Below are 6,599 nucleotides of genomic sequence, written 5' to 3' on the forward strand. Positions count from 1 at the left end.
TTGTTGTGTTACTTTTGACCCACCTGTGTGTTATTTTCGTCCCAACCGATGGGGTCGAAAGTAACAATGTTCAACTTATGTTCAAAGTGAAATTATACTGAAGTCTTTCTACATTTCTACAAAATACCACCTGGTATTGTTAGACCACACTTCTGAGTTACTGACCACAGCAGAAATATATCTCTGTCTACAACATTATCTTTTAAAATTAAGTTTTTCTGAAAAATTGTACTTTCGCCCCTGCTCTCCCCTATTCAATTTTTTATGTACTTAACTGAAAAAGTACTGAAAGATAGATGTTTGCAATTTTATACAGTTTAATTTAATTTTATATTAGCACTTTTTTTTAATAATCCTACTGCTCAAAATAGCTGGGATTTTTTACAAAATAAGAACTTTATGGAGTCAAGATATATTTTTGTGGTTGATATGGACTACGCTGACGAGAGTAATGTTCCCTGTGAAGCTTACACTGTGATGTACCTGAGAGAAAACAGAGATGACCATCTGATTTTCACCAGTAAGAACAAAGTATTTTAAAGTTTGTTGTTTTACAGAACATCACAGTTATATATGACATGATAATAAGGCCTGAAGATTTTAAGGTAAATATAATTATACTTTCCTTCTCAAATCTTGTCTGGGGTGTAAAAACACCCCTGGCCAAACGGGGTGCATCTCTTCCCCTCTTATATAATTACTGTAGTAACCATGTTCTGAACATCACATCCTTTCTTTTCTCCCCAGATGTAATTATATATATATATATAGATAAAGTAAAAAAAAAAGCCTCAAGTCCAAATATTCATTTATCACCAATTAACTGTTTGACAAACACTTCCTGCTTCGATGTCCAGATCTGAATTAAAAAAAATCTCAAACATGCTCCGAAGTGCCGATCTGAATCAACCGAGTAGCGAACAGGCTCCGAAGTGCCGATCTGAATCAACCGAGTCGCGAACAGGCTCCGAAGTGCCGATCTGAATCAACCGAGTCGCGAACAGGCTCCGAAGTGCCGATCTGAATCAACCGAGTCGCGAACAGGCTCCGAAGTGCCGATCTGAATCAACCGAGTAGCGAACAGGCTCCGAAGTGCCGATCTGAATCAACCGAGTCGCGAACAGGCTCCGAAGTCCCGATCTGAATCAACGGAGTCGCGAACAGGCTCCGAAGTCCCGATCTGAATCAACGGAGTCGCGAAGAGGCTCTGAAGTGCCGATCTGAAAACTTCGACCAAAGAATGTAAAAAATAACTCAATTTCTCTAATAACTCTATACTCTAATAACTCTACAAATCTATGAAAGACTCAGATCACGTTTATAAAAATAAATCGCTATAGTAAAAGAGAAATAATAAGAGGAGTGAAGTTTCCTACCCTTCTGCTGTGTTTGGTCCTCACGCGCGTCTGACGCTCCGCGGCGCGTCTCCCCTCACACGTGCGTTTACAGCGCTAAATTAATCATCTTTGCTAATTATTATACATTTACTTCATTGTCAGCTTCAGGTACGTCATTAATAATTTATTATTGTTCAATTAATTTTTTTTTTTTAAAAAAGGTTGTATTTCAGTAATAATTCTAAATTATCAAAATAAAATATATAAAATAATGGTTTCCATTTTAATATCCTTTAAAATATAATCTATTTGCTGTATTTTCAGCATCATTCCTCCAGTCTTCAGTGTCACATGATCTTTAGAAATCATGAAAATATGATGATTTATTATTAGAACTATTAATACCAAATAATATTTTGGATATCTGTGATACTTTTTTCAAGATTCTTTGATGAATAAAAAGTTAAAATTAAATAAATAAACTTGAGTAAAAGTACAGATACGTATAATAAAATATTACTCCAGTAAAAGTAAAAGTACTCATTTTTCAATTTTACTCAAATGAAAGTACAAAAGTACAAAAATTTTTATGTGCTTAAGTAAAAAAGTACTGAAAGATAGATGTTTGCAATTTTATACAGGCTAATTTTATTTTATTTAAAAAAAAAAGCTTAAAGTCCAAATATTCATTTATCACCAATTAACTGTTTGACAAACACTTCCTGCTTCGATGTCCAGATCTGAATTAAAAAAAATCTCAAACATGCTCCAAAGTGCTGATCTGAATCAACCGAGTCGCGAACAGGCTCCGAAGTGCCGATCTGAATCAACCGAGTAGCGAACAGGCTCCGAAGTGCCGATCTGAATCAACCGAGTCGCGAACAGGCTCCGAGGTGCCGATCTGAATCAACCGAGTCGCGAACAGGCTCCGAAGTCCCGATCTGAATCAACCGAGTAGCGAACAGGCTCCGAAGTGCCGATCTGAATCAACCGAGTCGCGAACATGCTCCGAAGTGCCGATCTGAATCAACCGAGTCGCGAACAGGCTCCGAAGTCCCGGTCTGAATCAACCGAGTCGCGAACAGGCTCCGAAGTGCCGATCTGAATCAACCGAGTCGCGAACAGGCTCCGAAGTCCCGGTCTGAATCAACCGAGTCGCGACAGGCTCCGAAGTGCCGATCTGAATCAACCGAGTCGCGAACAGGCTCCGAAGTGCCGATCTGAAAACTTCGACCAAAGAATGTAAAAAATAACTAAATTTCTCTAATAACTCTATACTCTAATTACTCTACAAATCTATGAAAGACTCAGATCACGTATATAAAAATAAATCGCTATAGTAAAAGAGAAATAATAAGAGGAGTGAAGTTTCCTACCGTTCTGCTGTGTTTGGTCCTCAAGCGCGTCTGACGCTCCGCGGCGCGTCTCCCCTCACACGCGCGTTTACAGCGCTAAATTAATCATCTTTGCTAATTATTATACATTTACTTCATTGTCAGCTTCAGGTACGTGATTAATAATTTATTATTGTTCAATTATTTTTTTTTTTTAAAAAAAGGTTGTATTTCAGTAATAATTATAAATTATCAAAATAAAATATATAAAATAATGGTTTCCATTTTAATATCCTTTAAAATATAATCTATTTGCTGTATTTTCAGCATCATTCCTCCAGTCTTCAGTGTCACATGATCTTTAGAAATCATGAAAATATGATGATTTATTATTAGAACTATTAATACCAAATAATATTTTGGATATCTGTGATACTTTTTTCAGGATTCTTTGATGAATAAAAAGTTAAAATTAAATAAATAAACTTGAGTAAAAGTACAGATACGTATAACAAAATATTACTCCAGTAAAAGTAAAAGTACTCCTTTTTCAATTTTACTCAAGTGAAAGTACAAAAGTACTACATTTATGTGCTTAAGTAAAAAAGTACTGAAAGATAGATGTTTGCAATTTTATACAGGCTAATTTAATTTTATAAAAATAACCACTATATGGAGTCAAGATATATTTTTGTTGCTGATATGGACTTGTGTTTTAAAGTGTTTTAAAGTTTGTGGTTTTACAGAACATCACAGTTATATATGACATGATAATAAGGCCTGAAGTTAGTAAGAACATTTTAAGGAAAATATAATTATATTTTCATAATGATTTTTTCCTTCTCAAACCTTGTCTGTGGTGTAAAAACACCCCTGGCCAAACGGGGTGCATCTCTTCTCCTCTTTGATAATTACTGTAGTTACCATGTTCTGAACATCACATCCTTTCTTTTGTCCCTAGATGTAATCATATATATATATATATATATATATATAGGTGGTTGAATAAAAATATATGGACATTATTTATAAAAATTACCTCAAGTTAGCACCAGCAAGCTTGTTAGCTAGACATTTAGCATCAGCTACAATATTTACTTATTTTCAGTACGGTTATGAATAAACATTCATGTCTGTCTAACGTTACTCGTCTAGTTAATCCAAACAATATACATATGTAGCTATAACGTTACTGTTGATACACAATATAAAAACAGACGTCATGGTAGCATTTTAATAAAACCTTTTAATATTACAGTAGCATTTGGACATGCATGAGTTATTTAATTTAATCTGTGTTAGTTTAAGGTTATTTTATTTTATTTTTTAACCTAAAACACAGAGACGCTGATTGATGTGTCTGCATCGTTTGCACTGTAGCATTTCAGTGGGCTTAAACAGATCACTCTTTACAGCGGATTTAGTTCCCAAACAACTGACAATTTTGACCTAAATATCATTTTCAGTTACAATAATTATTCCTAAATTTCGACATTAATAACTTACTTTTAGCAACATCAGACGCACGCACGCTCACAAGATCTGCCGGTTCTTACTTCTGGAGGCTCGCACTAAACGGTTCATTTGAATCAGTGAGTGGTCGACTCCAGAACAGCTGCAATCGGATCATTCTAATTCGTAAACGAATCGTTTGGTGCGATTCGCGATCCGATTAAAGTTTATTTTGAAAAGACTCAGTTCCTTCATGATGAATCAGACACAGCTTCTGTGTGTCGGAGCACGTGATATATTATAGGGAGTAACGATATGTTTTATGAAACAGTGGCGGTTCTAAATTGAAATACACCCTGGGCGAGACCCCTTTCGAGCGCGATTTATTTATTTTATTTTCCCCCCCAATGTCATCACATTGTTTAGAGAAACAAGTAGTAAAAAAATTATATATATATATATATATATATTATATATATATATATATATATATATATATATATATATATATATATATATATATATATATATATATATATATTGAAATATTCTATTTTATTCATGTTATGCTATGGTCACTGGGACTTGTTTAAAAAAATAAAATGACTTTAAATTATATGTATAGGCAAAAACAATGGGATTTTATTTTTTAATCACCAAAAACATTTTGGGTTTCAGGATATTTTACAACCAAAATTTGTATGTTAATCTAACTTTCATGGAGGTACCATTAGCCATTAGGTTACTGCCTCAAATTATACGCATGACACACTTTTAGTTATGACTTGTAAAACTATATTTAGGAAACTATACTTAGCATACTGTGTAGCAAATAAATAGCAAATGTTCATCTTTAACCTACAGATTTGAAAATGCCGTTGGTTATTTACAGGGCCTAACGTTAAAAAAAATGATGGACATGATAACTGAACTTGTAACAGTTTTATTGCAAAGCACAATATTATAAATTAGATCTCGTGATTGAGTTGAAACCAAATTGTTGTAATAAGCATATCAAGCATCATAGCAAAAAGGATAAACAAAGAGTTATACCCACCACCAATTAACATTAGCCCTTCATTCATGAAATGGATACTGTAATGATACAGAGACAATAGTTGCATACCTTTATCTTTTGCTCGTTTCTCCTCTTCTTCTTTTCGAAACTGGGCACCTGATGGCTCTGATCTTTTCTTCTCCATCTCTGTTTATTTGGCACTTCGACAATCAACAGATTTCCCATGCCCCCAACTGTCACTCAGGACCAGAAGTCAAGACTAAACCAATTCACCTTGATGATCGCATAATCGTCTTGTATTACCTAGTTTCATTTGCAGGAACTATAGGCCTGTATTATAACATTATGAATGAAATGTGCGTTATTTGGAAGAAAGTCGAGGTGTGTGACTGACTTTTAGCTTATTATTAATTATATTACTAGTGTGGATCCCCCGTCCCCGTCCACCCCCGCCCTGTCCGTTCCATTTGAGAGAGACCCAGAGGTGAAAGGTCGCACGCGCCTCTCGCCCCACCCCCTTACACTTCTCTCACAACACAAAGCTTCTGTTTGCATTTTCAGTGTACATTTTCAGCAAGCAGGGGCGCCAGCAGCTGCAGGGAGCGCCAATTTGCCAATTCCACACACAGTGAAATTATATAAATGATGAAAAACCGCTTCGCCACACAGAGGATTTTTGTTTATCTGCTCGTGCTGCCGCCCCCCAATGTGTCACGAAAAAATGACGCCCCGGGCGGCTGCCCGGTTCGCCCGTGCCTAAAACCGCTACTGTTATGAAATGTAGTGAAGTTAAAAGTACGATCTTATGCTTTGGAATGTTGTGAAGTAAAAGTAAAAGTTACTCAAAATAAAATTACTCCAGTAAAGTACAGATACTTGAAAAATGTACATAAGTACAGTAAACGAAGTAAAGCTAATCCGTTACTGTCCACCACTGAGCAAGGACGTCTCTATGTGGTATGTACTGAAACTGTATATAATTGCTTAGCGGTTTTGGAAATACTCAATTTTTTATGTACTTAACTGAAAAAGTACTGAAAGATAGATGTTTGCAATTTTATACAGTTTAATTTATTTTATAATAGCACTTTTTTTTATAATCCTACTGCTCAAAATAGCTGGGATTTTTTCCAAAATAAGAACTTTATGGAGTCAAGATATATTTTTGTTGTTGATATGGACTACGCTGATGAGAGTAATGTTCACTGTGAAGCTTACACTGTGATATACCTGAGAGAAAACAGAGATGACCATCTGATTTTCACTAGTAAGAACAAAGTATTTTAAAGTTTGTTGTTTTACAGAACATCACAGTTATATATGACTGGTTAATAATAAGGCCTCAAGATTTTAAGGAAAATATAATTATATTTTCCTTCTTCAAACCTTGTCTGGGGTGTAAAAACCACCCCTGGCCAAATGGGGTGCATCTCTTCCCCTCTTATATAATTACTGTAG

The sequence above is a fragment of the Carassius auratus genome, chromosome 44 (genome assembly GCF_003368295.1).
Source record: "Carassius auratus strain Wakin chromosome 44, ASM336829v1, whole genome shotgun sequence".
In the NCBI taxonomy this organism is placed as follows: Eukaryota; Metazoa; Chordata; class Actinopteri; order Cypriniformes; family Cyprinidae; genus Carassius; species Carassius auratus.